Raw genomic sequence first — 17,688 nt, 5'->3', positions numbered from 1 at the left:
TTTCGATAACCTTTGCAGCTTAATTTGCATTATCGCAACAGCCACTTACCATTGATTTCTCGTTGGCAGTGACCATTGGTCTTCACTGGAACTAGGGTAGCAATAAGCCTCCTTAATATCCCAGTCCTCTTCGCACTCCAGTGAAAGTCTGGCTAGCGCTTTCCTCTCCTTTGTCTTTCCATTCTCCTTGAACCTCCTCAATTATTTTGTGTGTTTTATATCTGTGGCAGTTTCTGTGTGTCCGATTTGTGTCTGTAGTTCATTTCTGTTAGTCTCTGTAATCAAGGATTTCCTTGATATTTCAGCCGTTTTCATTATTGTTATCCGTTGTATTTTCTCAGCCCTCCTTCTGATTCCAATCTCTCCCATTTTTTTTTTTCAAAGTTTATTCGGCATTGTTCCAAGCGTTCCTACTATTAGTGGTGCTAGTTTGAGTTTCTTCATTTCCAGATATCTTTGAGCTCTTCGGACAATTCCGTTTATGTGCTCCGCTGTCTCCTTGATCTTCACTACTTGGCTACTGAAACGGCAAAATCTAGAATCTAGCAGGACTTTTTCTTGTTGTTTACCCTTATGACATCCGGCCTTCTTGCTTGGATGGGTTTATCTGCTTGTATATCCATGTCCCATAGGATTTTGTGATTTTCATTTCTAAATACTGCTGCCCGTTTGTAATTGTACCATTTGTCTTGGTATTCAATATGCAATTGTCTGTGTAATTCTTAGTGTAATTGATCGTGTCTATTTTTATATTCTTTTTGGACTAGTTTGCTGCATTCGCTTATTATGTGGTTTATTATTTAGTCTCATTATCCAAGACAAGGCAAAATATTTCAACAAAAATATATACGTATACATAAATATATATTGAAACAGTTTTGTGTTTACTATAAACTTTTACGCAAATAATATGCAAGTATAAATCATGTAGAATATTTGCATGAATATAATTACACGTAATAGTAAACTAAAGATGATCATCCCGTAAGAAAACCGAAGAAACTAATACGGAATTAATTAAAATGAATGTTTAAAAGAATATGCAAATTATCTAGATCTTTTGCTAGTGAATGCAATTCCACAACCCATATATAACAAAGTTGTATTTTCTTCTTAATAAAATAGAGAAAGAATTTTTAATATGAATGTCAATGCACACAAAAATAAGAATTTATAGGAGTATAGACAGAGGATAGATATCTAAAAGATAGATAGATAAGAATGGATAGAAAATTTACTCTATAGTAATATATACGAAATCTGCATAAATTAAAATATCATATTTGCGCGTGTTTTACGACCGGGCTACGCCGGGTACCCCTGCTAGCTTAGATAAATACTTTTGCTGTTTTAACAAAAGAGCTACAATACTATTCGGGCGTCTCCGTTTACGTTGAACATCTACGGAATGCCAACGTCAATAAATTACATATGAAAGAGTCCGCTGTCGAATCTCCACAGGTCCCGTTAGTAATGAATTATATATGTTTCGCTTGAAATGTATTCGAAAAATGCTAGAGGGTTCTTTGTGATTACTTATCTTGTAGTACTCGTAAATATTAATAAAAATATGTGAACGAAAGAGTAAGGCAATGACGTAATAAGTTACTCTATTACGTCATTAGAAGTTTTATGGCAATTAAAAAAAATTATATTGGAAAATGATGTCTAGATATGTTATTAAATATTCTTTACTAAACTTAACAAAAGAAACCGTGCAACTCTTTCAATGAGTACAAAATTAATACAGTAACTAATACGAAAACTCCTCCATATATATATATATATATATATATATATATATATATATATATGCTAGAAGTTATATATATATAAGTTTGACTCGTGTCGAGGTAACCTACATCTAAAATTTCAAGTGTTTGGACCAAAAATTGGCGGAGGAGTTTGGTAGAGTCTGCAAATGTCAACTCTTTAAACTTTGACCTTTTGGCAGCGAACTTTTAGCTCAAAAAGTGATTAAAAATCTTGCTGCATGTCTGAATACCTTTATGTAAAATTTCAAATGTTTAAACCAAAAATTGGCTGAATAGTTCGCAACGGTCAAATCTTTTGAACTTTTATCTCTTGGCAGCCAAAATTTCGGCCGAAAACCAATTATAAAGCTTGCCTTATGTCTGAATACACTTTATATAAAATTTCAAATGTTTAGACTAGAAATTGGCTAAGTAATTTGGTAGGGATCGCAGGGGTCATTTTTTTTTTTTTAACTTTTACCCCAATTTTGACCCCTTAACATTTATTGTTTTCGGCTCAAATAGAATTTAAAAGTTTGATCCATGTCCAAGTAATCTACATTTAAAATTTAAAGTGTTTAACCCAAAATTGGCGGAGGTGTTTGTTAGGGTTTTCACAGGTCAAATCATTGAACTTTGACCCCGTGACAGTCAAATTTTTGGCCGAAAACTGATGAAAAAGATTTTCCCAAATCTCACTACTCCTTATGTCAAATCTCAAACCTGTAGACTAAAAATTGACATAGTTTTTTGGTAGGAAATGTACACACAGACACACACACATTTTTACTTTTATAGATATACTAGCATTTCAGCCCGACGTTGCCCGGGTGTTTGGAGGTGTATGTTGAGCAAAAAAAAAAAAACGATCAATTTTTTTAAAAATTTGATCCCTATTATTACCCCTTAACATTTATAGTTTTGGGCTCAAATCAAGTTATTAAGTTAGATCCATATCCAAGGAACCTATATCTAAAATGTCAAGTGTTTAGACCCCAAATTGTCGGAGGACATAGAGTTCTCAATAGTCAAATCGTTGACCTTTGACCCCTTAACAGCCAAATTTCTGGCCGAAAACCGATCACAAAGATTTTCCCAAATCTCAGTACCTTGTATATCAAATTTCGAATCTGTAGACTTAAAATTAACAGAGTTATTGCGAAGGAAAATGTACACAGACAGACAGACAGACAGACAGACACACAGCATGTTCACTTTTATAGATAGATAGATAGATAGATAGATAGATAGATAGATAGATACATACATACATACATACATACATACATAGATAAGAATCGATAGAAAATTTACTCTATAAGAATACATACGAAATCTGCATAAATTAAAATATCATATTTACGCGTATCTTACAATCGGCCTACGCTGGGCGTCCCTGATAGCTTAGAATCAGTTAGTCGGTTGCGTCATTAGAAGTGTTATGACAATTGAACAAAATTATATTTAGAAATCATGTGCGGATAAGTTATTTAATATTCGTTATTAAACTTAGGAAAATAAACCTTGCAACTTTTTAAATGAGTACAAAATTAATACAGTAAATAATACTAAAATCATTAAATATATATAGATGTTGTCAGTACAGTCAGGTAAACATGTGGGTTAAAGAGGCTAAATGAAATGTCACTTGATTCATTCTCGTAACCATCGTAACGGTAAGGAGACATGTGCGATCGAACGTGACGCCATACACTTTGGGTGCAATCGAGAAATGCCGAAAAGTCAAATTGTCGATAATGAATTATAGTTGTTTTTTTGTTTTTTTTTAAGTATTAAAAACACTTTAGAAATTGCATTTGTAACAAAATAGTAAAAGAAGAGAAAAAACACAATCTAATTTCTATTAAAATTACACTTTATTAAATACTAGTATTACTCGGCGTTGCTCGGGACAAAAGTGTGACAAACGTCTATTAGAACTTATATCTTTAACTTTCTCTTTTTCTCGTCTTTCTCCCCTACTTCCAAGATTCCTCCTCACGCCTCCTTTCTTTCTCGACTACTCTATTCCTCTCTCTGAACATACATACATATACACATGGAAAACTCTATATCCTTTATATCGATTCGTCGAGGAATGAGTAAACGTAAGGAAAATAGAGCTTTTATTTTTTTTTTAAAGTGTGGCAAGGGAAGACTAATAGATTGAAGCACAGACGAGCACTTGCCATGAAAAAAAAAACGATATAAAAGAGATAGATTAGCAACGTCTCTTGTGGGAAAGTTGTTACAGGGAAGAGAAAAGCGCATCACACACTATGTTACGAAGTTGGTTTCAAACTCTGTTAAAGCAGAAAAGGTGATCTGAGCAGCTCTTGCTGAAATGTGACAACAGTACTCCAGTTTAGGACGTACTTGACTTTTATATAGGTAGAAGCTCTTGTTTATAGTCATTTTGAATCTTCAGCTTGTCATGCACACAGATATGCCTTTTATACAATAAATTAATCTCTACTTATATATAAAAGACATTTTGTGTGTGACTGTGAGTTCGTTTCCTATGGACTCCAAACAGGTTGGGCCAATTGTTTTGAAATTTCATACAAATATACTTTATATAGTAATTCAAATTTTAAAGTAAACAAGCACGTATTTATTATTTTTCTATCAAGATAGATTTATCACCCATCACAATTATTAGTCGAAATTTGTTTTTTATATAATTACTAGCGGGTGTACCTGGCGTTGCCTGGGTGTGGAGAGGTGTGAGGTGGGGGTGTAAAATAACAGTAGGAAGTCCGGGTAGAGAGAGGTGTTAAAATAAAGTGGTAGTGGTAGTAGGGGGAATCAAAACAACAGTAGGCAGACCGGGTGGAGAGAGGGGTAAAAAATATGGTAGTAGCGGGAGGGGGTATTCAGCGTTGCTCGGGTGTGTGTAGGTGGTGTAGTAAGGAATCCCGGGTAGAAAACTGACCAGTTTAGGAATTTGGACCAATTTTTCGATATTTGTCGCCCTAGACGTCGAGCTTCAAAATGATATCAATCTTGTAAGGATTCGTCCCCTCTGTCGAATTGTTTTGCGAGACCTACAAGCATACATACATACATATATTTAAACGGACAGGTAAGATTTATATAACCGACTAGTCTGGATGCCCGGCGTTGCCTGGGTGTTGTATGTGTTTGTTGAGCAAACAAAAAAAAGTTGTAGTAGGCAGTCAGGCTCGAACCGGTGATGTGAAGGCGGAAAAGAAAGTGGAGGTGTTAATTGAGTGTTAATTGAGAAAAAAAAACGGGAAAATTGCGAGCGCAAAAAAAAGAATAAAATAAGAGTAGTAAGCAGGCTCGAACCCGTAACGCGAAGGAGGAAAAGAAAATGAAAAGAAAAACGTGACGTGATTGCTGTTGCGCCCATTGCCAAACCGGAAGTGACGTAATTAAAATTAAGGTTAGACAATCGAAAAGAGGCGATGACTTTCGAAAATATCGGCGGAAAAAAGCGACCCCTTTCTGTAGAAAACGGGAATGGTGAATGTTTTAATTAAGGCTTATCAATCGAAAAAACGGGATGACTTTCGAAAATATCGAAGGAATTAATGTTTTTAGTCAATTTTTCGATATTTGTCGTTTGAAGCATCGAGATTCAAAACGATACTGATCTCGTGAAAATTTCCAGCCATTACAGTCAGGTTACTGGGTGTAAATGATAGTTTTAAATAAGGAAGAAAAGAGTAAAAGATAAATAAATAAATAGATTAAGAAAGATGTATAATTAAATATATATATGTATATATATATATATATATATATATATATATATATATATATATATATATATATATATATATTAGGGAAAATGCATCTAGTTAGAGAATAAAGTAGACGAATGAAATATGATGGTCTAGGAAGGGTTGTAGAAGAGGAGGCTAGAAAATGTTAAAATGAGCGACGGATTTAAGTGAAAATAAATTTAAGTGGGTATATAGAGGGATAGATGGTAATCAACATTAAAATGTGTTGTTTAAAGGAGAAAGTTGAAAAAGTAAGAGTTAAGAGTTAAGGTACTAAACAGATCGGGGAAGAGTGAAATATAGAAGAAAAACAAAAAAGGAATTTTTTTTTTTTAGAATAGAATGGTAGAAAAGAAAGCGGTATGGAATAAAAAGGCGTAGAAGAGAATCATGTATAGCCGAAGAGGAAGATAATATTAAGGCACTAAATCGATACTTCTTTAGGACTAAAGGCAGAGAGGGGTGAAAAAAAATGCAAAGGGTGGATTCATTAAAGTGATATAAAGGGAATTAGAGCTAAATGATTATTTTATAATTAAAATGGCGTAAAGTCAAAAATAGATCAACGAAACAATAAGCATGAGACGGATAAAAGTATTTAAAGAATAGTAAATGAAAGAGAAAAAGGGGTTATAGTTAAAAGGCAAATTAAAGGTCAGGGTGAAATAAGAATTATTAGCTAATGACTATTAGGTGAAGTGAATGGGGGTGGAAATAGTTATGTAATTCCGAATTGGCTATACTTGTATTTTTCCTATGTTTGCAGCTTATATTAGCCATAGTGTCATATGAGATTTTAGTTAAATTTTTATTTAAATAATGTACCTATTTACTATGCCTCCCCACGGGACAGAGTTAGACACCAGGATCGTTTTTTAACGTGGAGAAAAGGTACAAAAATAAAAATTGTCTCAGTCGTGAAGGATTTCTCCTCCAACGAAAGAGAACAAGAAATAGAAGTGCAGCATCTGAAGAACAGATGGTATTTATTTGCTCCCCCACTGAGCAAATTAGGCACAAGGCCGTTTTTAATGTGAGGTAAAAACCAGCTCCCCTAAAAGGGGTCACTCTGGTTACCAAAAATAATAATTGTCCCAGTATAGAGGGTTTCCCCTCCATTGACTGGTACAAATCATCTTAAATGCAGCATCTGAAGAACAGATACTACACTTTGATCTTGTCCCGAAGGCCAAGAAAACGATTTGATATTATTTAAAATAATGTATATACAGCACTTTTTACTGCTAAAAAAAATTCATAACAGTTACTTGCAAATAGTAAGTCGCGTATTTTTAACAACGAGGTTTCACCAATATTTTTCGGACTAGTTATAAAGTAGTAGAAACTAGGCAACAATGAAAATTTACGTAAGCACGTATTGTGCCAACATTGCTCTAAAAGTCCTATAACCTAGTAAAATAAAAATACTTGTACTATTTACATATGTTATAAGTATTTTTTCGACATTATTACGGTTTGTTGTCATCACTCCCTGATTAAGGGAAAAACTGTGAGCAACGATTTTGCACTTTAAATATTTCATACGAAACAGAGAATTCGTTTAAAGGTCATGTTAGTAAATTTAAGTATGAATTTATACTCCGTCTTTGCTTAAATTGTAGTACAATTTCATTATTTATTACTATTTTATATTACGTCAGAAAAGAACATCAAAAGAGTGATACATTTTTATAATCCCCCTGCTTCTTTTTCTTCTTCTTTTTCTTCTTTTTCTTCTTCTTCTTCTTTTTCTTCTTTTCTTCTCTTTTTTCTCCCTCTTCGCCTCCTAAAGAAACACATGAAATTAAATTAATTACGGAAGGCCATAACTAGAAGAATGCAAAGTGTTCTATGTTTCACTTTATAAAAGAAAAAGACCAGGAAAATCCGATGTTGCTCGGGATTTAATAAGGAACGCTATATCGTTTTTCAATATGCTCATAATACTATATCAATTTTAATGCTTTGCCTACCCTCCTTCCGCCTCTAATTTAGTAATAAATTGGAATAAAACAATCTGTCTGAATACGTATGTGATATACGCGATTCAAATTTCATTATAATGCTTTCTAAGCTGATGCATTTTCTGTAGTTTTTTTTTTTTAGCTATAGTACTTTCCTATCAAAAGAGTCCCATCATCTAAGGTGGTTATTAATTAAAGAAATGTATTTTTAAATACTTATTAATAGCTTAAGTTGGGAACGTGTGATGGTCGTGATACTATTATGCAATATTGTTACTTCTGTTCGTTGACTATTCTCTCTGACAGTTTACTGTGAATGCCCACCTACATGGCATTTATAGGTACTTAACGTTCTTCAATCCATGTGTTAATTGGTGGTGGTCTGAAAGAAAGATGCAAGCCTACGAAGCTAAGGGTGGCTTGTTAATTGTGTTTGAATCTCCCGGCCAGCAGTAACTATCTCATTATTTGGATTCATCGGACTACTGTTCTCATCTTCAGTGTGATTTTCACAACGTTTCGGTCGATATAACCTTCGACCTTCTTTAGGTGTATCTTGTTGAACCCAGAAATGTTTCTGTCGAACTTAGACGGAATTTCGAGCGGAGCCCTTTATTTACTTCACGCGGGTAGCGTGCTCTTGTTCCGTCAGCCATGACTGGATAGAGGTCCTAAATAATTTGCAATTGTATTTTTCGGTCGCCCACACTGAGGATTGAACCGTCAACCTTCAAGAGAATATCACTAAATGGTTGTACTTACCTTGTGCGGCATTAGTAGTGAGAATTTATCTTACCTTCAAAATTGAAAAGGACTTTCTTTTCTCTGCTTCATGTTAGAATTGTCATGTAAAGAGTTTTTAATGGTGTCTTTATGTGAAACACATTACCCCAAGACTGCATCTAAATCCAATATCCACAGACACTTGTCATAAATCGTCCTTGTAAGTAATCAAATGATGTTTATTCTATTTTTCATGCTAGTTCCCAACATCCAACTGCAACTCTATCTATTGCATTATCTCTTATTCTCTAATGGCTTTTGGTTTTGATAAGTGACGACTCAGTAGTAAAAAAGTAACTGTTGAATTTCCATGGTGTTCTGCTAGTTGAATGTAAGTATTTATAAAGAGAGGTTTAATGTGCATCAGTATATTGGGTTTTCCTGGATGTGAATGTAAGTTTGCGTCTGCTTGGAATCTTGTTCTTGAAGAATGGTTTGTGTTGCTTCATTGCTGTGTGAGGCTCTTCTTGATTATTGGAACCTGGGCGGAAATACCGATTGAAACCCACATCTGGTCCCTCTACGTACATAACACTTTATAAGAATTCCCAACAAATAAATGTGTAATCTGTTTATTTTTAGATACGGCGCAGCGATCTAACCACTAGAAATGGCACAGTTAATACAAGTATTAGACTATCTGAAATAGCGACTTTCCGTGGCGTCATAGTCGACATTACATCAGATGGACCGAGTATTACCGTGGGAGTTTATGCCCTCTTTTCTCGAGACGAAGTATGATCAGACTCCATATGATAGGCAACATTTCCAAACATTACCTCCATCCTTGTTGAGGGAGATGTGTTTATTGCAGATCGCAAACGGGTCCGTTCATTGCTATTTTTGTAGACACAGAGTGCGCCTTCAGTAGCGCTGGACTTTTCTCCCACATTCTGACCTTGTGTCATACATATCATCCTGTCGTGGGAAATAAATAAATAAACAGACTGTGAAAATTGAAAATCGAAAATACATGAAACAAACACATGAAGCCTTTTCACGCACGTCCATGACGAAAAGATTAGGTCACTTGAACTTTTCCTTGTAAGCTCGCTCCCGGGACACAACAATAATGGAACAGCATGAATACAAATCGTTGTAAGCGTGTAACACTAACACAGTTTCTAACTGAAATATCTACAATAAAAATATCATAAACATTTAAAAAAAAAAAAAAGTAAACAAACACTATACATCGAAACTAAAACTAAAAGGCATCAACCTGACACACATACTATCGAGCCCCTAGGTGTTGGTTGACAAACAGAAAAGAAAAGCTTAGAAAATAAATAAATAATAAATATAAAAATTTTAGTAAATGGCTAAAATAGTTTCTTTATACTTATTGTTAGAGTCACAATACACAACAATTTACATAGATCTCTGTTACAAGAAAAAAGACTTATCGGGCGAAAAGAGAATCAGATTCTTCGCACGGTATGATTGTCAATCTGTCAGAGTAAAAAAGGGTTTGTCATCACAATTATATTTTTTATAGTTGAAACTGATTTGGACATGTAAAAAACTAATTAGCATATGTAGCGCCAAACTGATGAAAGGGCGGATGGAAAGAGGGGGGATTTTCATAAAGCAGAGGGGAAGTGCTGAAAATCTGCTGGAAAATTGGATAGGTCGTATTATTTGGATTGTTCGGACTATTGTTCTCATTTTGAGTGATATTTTCACAACGTTTCGATCGATGTAATCTCTGATCTTCTACAGGTATATTTTGTAAATCTCGGGAATCTGCACTTAATTTCGAACGGAACCTTTTAATCAATCCACGGATGTAGCATGCTCTCATTCTGTCAACCATGACCCAGTAATCCAAGTGTAAGTGACACTCTTCTGGAGTTCGGTCCTCAGTGCGAGCGACACACAAAAATATAATTGTGGATTACTTAGGACTTCTACCCGGCCATAGCTGACAGAACGAGAGCATGCTACACCCGTGGATTAAATAAAGGGTTCCATTCGAAATTCCGTACAGATTCCCGAGTCTGACAAAAGATTCCCGAATTCGAAAAGATAGAACTGGAAAAAGTCGGAGGTTACATCGACCGAAACGTTGTGATAACAACACTCGACATGAGAACTGTAGACCGAATAATTTAAATAATATCAATTATCACTGTTCATCTAAAGAAAATTCAGAAACATAAGTTGGAATTTCTTTGTAACGTTTTTTTTTTTTCGCGGTTAAACTACAAGAGCTTTTTAGCAATGTGATATTTGTATTAGCGATAATACATAAACGTCCATAGGAGTGTTTTACCATATTTTGATGACGTATATTAAATATTAAATTACTTCTGTTGTAGATTGAATTGGATTTAGTATAGATGACTTGTGTCGCAAGGAATTAGAGTTCAAAAGAGTCAAATAAAAGTTCTAGGTAAACAAATAGTTATTTTGTCTATACGGAGAAATTGAACGTATGTGCTCATTTCGGCTTAGTGTATGTGCGTTTAAATGTATGTAAATGAGATAGGGATGTTTGCATGGTTGTTTGGACAATGAGAGATGTATATATGTATGCGTATGTACAAACTAGTGCGTGAGAGAGTTCTGTTAGCTGTGTGTATATTCTGCCGTTGTGTTTTGTAGTTCGTGAAAAACTTCGGCTAGGGACCGATGTTAGCTTTTCTGAACTTGTCCATGTGCGTTGTCTGTGAGAGAAAAGCAAGAAAAAGGGGGAATAAAAGTGCGAAAATGTTTTATATTAACAGTTCTTGCACTGTCATTAGTCAAACAAAACTGTATATTTGATAGTTTTTCCAATCGAGAGTCAATTTTCACAAACGTTATTGCTTCGAAGCCTATGTAAAAACTGTGAAGATATACGGTAACTATTTAAATAATGGATTCAATATCTATATTATATTTCTCTTCGTCTGTCTGTCTGTCTGTCTGTCCGATCCACTTTTCTCGAAAAGGACTGGATTGATCTGGCTCAAATTTTATATGTACCTTTGTTATAATAAAGGGCAACGGATTAGGAATCATGGCATTCGTTCGATACCCATTTAGAGATTATTAGGAATAAATAGGAAGTGGTATTTAACTTCCACTTTTTTCTCGGAAATTACTGAGTCGATCTGGCTAAAATTGTGTATGTACCTCTGTTATGATAAGGTGCAGAGAACTAATAGTCATGGCGTTTTTTTAATTAAAAGTTAATGATTTACAGGAATTAATAGAATTAGTATTTAATGCAAAATTGAGCACAAATGTAACCATATTTAATCATCAATTTGACATAAAGCACCCATTTTAAGTCAACAACTGTGATTTTTGATGGTTTAAAACGAACAAAGCTTTTAAAGTGAAACACCAGTGGTATAATGTATACTGATACAAACTAGAGGATTTAGCAAGCAAAGTTCAAATCATTCTGTTCTGTTAACTTATAATGTAATTCCACTGGGAACTTGGGTGGGAGTGAAATAAAGTTAGAAACAAAACAGAAATGTTTGAAGACAATGATGCTGTTACCAAATCTACAAACATGGCTCCTCGTCCAATGTGACAAGAAAATGATAATAATTGAGATGTTCTTTCGTTTTCAAAAAAATTAAGCTGAATCTGTAGCATAGTTGGAATGTTTGTGCGACATTTCAAAAGATTCCAAGGCGTAGTTATTGAGAAAATTGCGGACAGACAAAAGGACGGACGGACAAGGTTGAATTTACAGGTTCATCCTCCTTTTGTCGAGCAATCAATAATATATAAGTTCGTATTATTTGAATTATTCGGTCTATAGTTCTATTTCATAATATTATTTTCACAGCGTTTCGCCAATGTAATTTTTCTCGTGTGTATCTTGTCGAACTCGGGAATTTTTCTGTCGAACTTGAAAATCTAATACAAACTATCAGTCCTAGTAAAATAACCCTCAAGATGAGAACACTAGTCCGAATAATCCAAATAATGTGAATTATTAATCCTTATCTAAACAAAATTCAAAAATTGGGCTTCAAAAATCTCTTTGGGGTTCGTTCTTCAGAGTTTAGATATAAACACAAAAGCAACTTACCTGGAAAAGCAATTGATTAGGTATGTTCTTGCTAGTTGGTGCTAGTTGGGGATACGTCTTTGACAATGAGTCGAACAATACTTTTGTTGCTATCGAACTGAAACATGGTCTTGTTTAATCTCAGGAAGTCCACCCTTCTCAGGCTTTACCTTTTCTTTGAAGGTTCATTTCTAATCGCATAAGGCGCCCCTACCGGAGAATATTTATGGAGATATTCAGGTATTTTCTAAACCAGGCTGCACTAATCTAACGTGGTGGCTACTTAAAACAACACCTGACCTTGTACCTTCCCTCCTGCAGAAAGTAAATAAACACGCTTAAAGTAACCCCAACTTCTCCTACATAGAAATTAACTATCAAAGGTTCAGGCGCTCTAACTTGTGGTTCAGTCGAAAATAGAATAATCCCTTCTACCTGCTCATTGGCAGCTAAGACGTGCCTGACACGAATTCTAATTGGAAAATACCACTCTATCTCATTTTTAACCTTACATAAAAATGTACTTTATAATTCCTAATTTTACAAAAACAAGAATTGTGATTATATGTAGTCCTAAGAGGTTCATCCTATTTAGTTTACTGCTTACTGTCTGAAGCATCCTGACCAGGAAATACCGTATGTATAGAGGAACCGGTCTCGAAGCAGCTATTCTTTTATACTATGACTGGGAAAGTAAGACGCCAGTCTTACTATGTCGAGGATTCAATCAGTAAACACACTATTTTTAATCAGTTCGATGAAAGTACACACATCGTTTCAATTATTTCGACGAAGGTACAAACACCCTTTCAATTATTTCAACGAAAGTACACACATTGTTTCAATTATTTCGACGAAAGTACACACACTCTTTCAATTATGTCGATGAAGGCACACACACTATTTCAACGGAAGTACAGACACCCTTTCAATTATTTCGACGAAGGTACACACACTCTTTCAATTATTTCGACGAAGGTACACATATCGTTTCAATTATTTCGGCAATAGTACACACACCGTTTCAATTATTTCGACGAAAGTTCACACATCCTTTAAATCATTTCGACGAAGTACATACACCCTTTCAATTATTTCGACGAAAGTACAAACACCCTTTCAATTATTTTGACAAAGGTACACACACCCTTTCAATTAGTTCGACAAAAGTACACACACCATTTCAATTATTTCGACGAAGTACAAACACTCTTTCAATTATTTCGATGAAGATACACACACCCTTTCAATTATTTCGACGAAAGTACACACACCCTTTCAATTATTTCGACGAACGTTCACACATCGTTTCAATTATTTCAACGAAACTACACACATCATTCAGTTAATTCCACGAAGGTACACACATCTTTCAATTATTTCGGCGAAATTAGCACACCCTTTCAATTATTTAGAAGGAGGTACACACATGCTTTTAATTATTTCGACGAAAGTTAAACACATCTTTTCAATTATTTCGACCAAGGTACACGCACACGTTCAATTATTTCGACGAAAGTACACACATGCTTTCAATTATTTCGACGAAAGTACACACACTCTTAATTATTTCGATGAAGGCACACACACTATTTCAATTATTTCAACGGAAGTACAGACACCCTTTCAATTATTTCGACAATAGTACACACACCCTTTCAATTATTTCGACGAAAGTTCACACATCTTTTCAATTATTTCGACGAAACTACACACATCCTTTCAGATATATGGACGAAGGTACACACACCCTTTCAATTATTTAAACGAAGTTACACACACTCTTTCAATTATTTCGACGAAAGTACACATACATTTACATTATTTCGACGGAAGTACAAACACCGTTTCAATTATTTCGACGAAAGTACACACACCCTTTAAATTATTTCGACGAAAGTACACACACCCTTTAAATTATTTCAACGAAGGTACACACACACTTTCAATTACTCCGATGAAGGTACACACACCCTTTCAATTATTTCGATGAAAGTACACACGACATTTCAATTATTTCGACGAAAGTACACACGACATTTCAATTATTTCGACGAACGTTCACACATCCTTTCAATTATTTCGACGAAACTAGACACATCCTTTCAATTATTTTGACGAAATTAGCACACCCTTTCAATTATTTCCACGATGGTACACACACCCTTTCAATTATTTTTACGAAAGTACACACATCGTTTCAATTCTTTGGACGAATGTACACACACCCTTTCAATTATTTCGATGAACGTTCACACATCCTTTCAATTATTTCGACGAAGGTACACACACGCTTTCAGTTATTTCGACGAAGGTACACACACCATTCCAATTATTTCGACGAAGGTACACACACCCTTTTAATCAGTTCAACAAAGATACACGCCCCCTTACAATTGATCGATCAAGATACACCCCTTTAAAACTTCAACGAAGTACATATTACTATATCAATTATTTAGACAATATTACATATAACCTTTCAATAAATTCGATGAAAGTACACCCCCTTTCAATCAGTTCAGAGATTATAATCACGCTCTTTTTAACCAGTTCGATGAAAGTAAACACACCTTTTCACTCAGTTCGACAAAGGTACACGTCCCCTTACAATTAGTAAGACGAAGGTATGCATCCACTTTCAATTAGTTCGACGAAGGTACATGTCTCCTTTAAATCCTTTCGAAGTAGGTACACGCCTCTTTTGAATCAGTTCGATGAAAGTACACAACCCCTTTCAATTAAATCGATAAGGATACACATCTCTTTCAAGAAGGTACGAACCCGCTTTCAATTATTTTGACGAAGGTAAACATACTTTTTGATTTGTTCTGATGAAGTTATGAACCCCTTTTCAATCAGTTTGATCAATGTACAGACCCCCTTTGAATTACTCCGACGAAAGTACATACCCCATTTCTACAAAAAAGTCAAATATTTTCTGTTTATAATAATTGTATTTTTCTAGGGCTGGCATTCTATTGCTATTAGATCCTTGATAGTTGAAATATACACCAGGCATTTTTAACCATTTTTATTACCGAATGAATAAATCAAAATAATGAATTTTTTGATTTTCTCAAATTCTTTTCGGGTAAAAAAATGTTTTCTGACTTTCGTATACTTACCGAACTAGTTTACTCCTCCTCCTCAGCTTATAGGTCAGATATCATCTTGGATCACGTGAATATCTGTGACCCCATCGCTTTGGAGTTGTTTATTTGTATCTGGAAAAGTCTGGCGTCACTTGTTATAGTTTGATAGTGATCTACCCTTTTTCCTTAAATATATCGACTCTTCTAGACACTAATTATTTACAAAGCAATTTACGAAGTTGTCACAGAGCAGCAGTTCTTCGGCACTTTTACTGTGGAAGTCGGTATTCTTACTATTTCAAGAACGAATCCCCAACAATCAGTTCGACGGAGGTGGATCATTGTGATTGATGGTGGTCTTTCTTCTGTCGTGCTGAGGTATGGTGCTGGACAGTCATAAAATCCACGCTATTTTAGTTTATTGTGTACTGTATGAGACACCCTGACCGGATGAATGTCAACGCAAGGTTAGATTGCTCCTTCTTTTAAGGGCATTGGATTGAGTCCTTCAACTTTCTGAATTGTGTTACATATTCCCGCGATGTGAAGGAAGTAACATACTATACTGTACTTCTTTTAATACATACTTTTGTAAATATGTCATTATATTGTCTTATTTATTATCGACCTTTCAAGGTCACGACAATTATCCTCTCCTGGAAAAGTCCAGATTCGGTTATCTTTATCTGGAGAAGCCTGGGTTGGTTGGTTGTTTGTTTTTGTTTTACGGCATATCAACCCTTTTCGGGTTATTTAATGCCGAATCCAAAGATTTTGAAGAAAAAAATTTTTAATAGAATATATTTGTTGTTTTCACGTCGGTTTCTATTCAACCCATAGTTGGGACCCTAACAGGTACTACCACTCCGGGTCAGAGTAAACCTGAGAGCAATGGTAATTAAAGGGTGGCTCCACACTCCCCAAAACCCACAAGCTGAGGCCTCACCACTGGATATAGTTTAAGGTCATATCCAGAACCCCCATTGAGGGACTTTTGCCCTCTGCAGGGGGTGCAGTCGGCGTATTCTAATGCCCACTGACATGGCCGGGAGAAGTCTGGGATCACTCATCTTCATTTGGAAAAGTCTGCTTTCGGTTATTCTTACCCTGAAATATCTAGGATCACTTACCTTTACCTGGAAAAGTTCGGGGTCATTTATCTTCACCGGGGAGAGTCTAGATTTGCTATCCTTATTGTTCCCGAAATTATTTTCGGTGGCTCATTTACAAATGGTTGATATGCCGTAAAGTAGACAAGACATACCTGTTTTATAAACAGGTGAACACTTCATATTGACTGTAGATTCGGTTGTAGGCATGCGTCCGTTGCCATACACAGTAAACCGACTGCTTCTCGTTTCGCTTGAGTAAATAAGGCCGAATGTACAAGGACAAGGAGAGGAAAAACAAGCCTTTCTTTTCTTCGTAGGAAATAACCGCATTCAATTAATCACTAAGTTGTAGTTTAAATGATTAATATTGAACTCCAGTGTCTATTTAAAGGAATGGGGCTCAGTGTGTTATATTTTATAGTCGGGTGAATGGGGATATATATATATTAAAGAATATACTCATAACTTCCAGTGCAAGGTAATGAGAGATTTCGGCTCATTGATGATAAAGGTCTACGTTTTGTCTAGACATTAAATGTAAAAAGAGTTTTTTTTTAATCTATAAATGAATTAACTTATAAAATACGTCACAAACTTAATATCATTCATTTGTTGATGTTTTGTTGTTTGCTACAAAATGAGAACCGCAATAGTTACTCCTGCGATATTCGTACTCTTTCACACTTGAATGAATACTGTTAACCTTTTCATTGGCTGACAAAGAATGGGTGTTGTCAGAAGAAACGACGCGGACACATGAGAGAGGAGAGGTTGAGGTTGATATAAAAATGTGACGAGAGGGTCTACTTTCATTCTAGAGTTGAGCTAAATAATTCAACATCGCTGGTTTGATTATAAGAAGTCGTGAATAGGGTAGGAAAATATCCCACGGCTGTTGACAGGATTGTGCGGTGTTAATTATTTATATAGAAAATTCCAACATTGTATAGTGGACTAAAAAAATTGTGCGTGTTTCGTAAGTAAATTTTTACTCTTTTTTAAATTTTTTATTACTCAATAAGGTTTCTTATATATATATATATATATATATATATATATATATATATATATATATATATATATATATATATATATATATATATATATATATATGGTGTGCCTTATAGAGGTACAGGATACTTTCGGCTTTCGGGTGTTAGTAATTTTCTAGCACGGTAGAGAGAGCCCCTCTTCTTCGCAGCGGTCCTGACAA

At 34.9% G+C, this 17,688-nt stretch overlaps 1 protein-coding gene across 4 annotated transcripts in view; it reads left to right on the top strand.

The window, feature by feature from the left end:
- Positions 1–17,688, top strand: part of LOC145243439 (sodium-coupled monocarboxylate transporter 2-like) — a 245,957-nt gene that overhangs the window by 22,089 nt on the left and 206,180 nt on the right. The window contains exon 1 of one of the 4 annotated variants that reach the window (XM_080106329.1): positions 17,245–17,451. The exons of 2 other annotated variants lie outside the window; for them this stretch is intronic. The gene's annotated coding sequence lies outside the window, so the exon portion shown is untranslated. Of the gene's footprint in view, positions 1–17,244; positions 17,452–17,688 lie in introns of those variants that run through there. One more of the 4 variants, XM_080106327.1, reaches the window with a different exon arrangement.

This window comes from Euprymna scolopes, chromosome 22 (assembly GCF_053919585.1).
Source record: "Euprymna scolopes isolate OS-2025 chromosome 22, ASM5391958v1, whole genome shotgun sequence".
NCBI lineage: Eukaryota > Metazoa > Mollusca > Cephalopoda > Sepiida > Sepiolidae > Euprymna > Euprymna scolopes.
The sequence above is the reverse complement of the archived record's forward strand: the minus strand, read 5'-3'. Positions and strand labels throughout refer to the sequence as shown.